This window comes from Bison bison, unplaced genomic scaffold (genome assembly GCF_000754665.1).
Source record: "Bison bison bison isolate TAMUID 2011002044 unplaced genomic scaffold, Bison_UMD1.0 scf7180017855372, whole genome shotgun sequence".
Lineage (NCBI taxonomy): Eukaryota > Metazoa > Chordata > Mammalia > Artiodactyla > Bovidae > Bison > Bison bison.
Window position 1 is genome coordinate 1 of NW_011485945.1, and position 433 is coordinate 433.

Below are 433 nucleotides of genomic sequence, written 5' to 3' on the forward strand. Positions count from 1 at the left end.
AGTTGAATTGTGGGAGTTTGATTTGTCCTCCATCACCTGTTCACAAACTCATTCTTGATGTTTAATGAATAGCAACTGAGATACTATGTCTGTAAAGCAGTGTATCACACACTGATCAATATTCAAAGATGAGGTATTTATGGAAGGTTTGACTGGGGAATGTGGAATACAAAAGTTAGTGCAGAGTTAGTGAATTAATGGGATTCGGTGCTGCAGGTCACAGATGTGAAGAACACACAGGTTGATGACTAGAAAAAAGGAGGAATATTTTGGATCTGAGAATCAGGAAGAATCGTTCTAAAAGCACAGGGTGAGTGGATCAGACTGTGAATATGATGGGTTTTCTTTTCTTTCCCTTCTACTGGTGGGGTTTTACTTCCAATAAAACCAATGGTATAAATGGGTTAGAGATCAAACTGGTTGAACTAAAGAC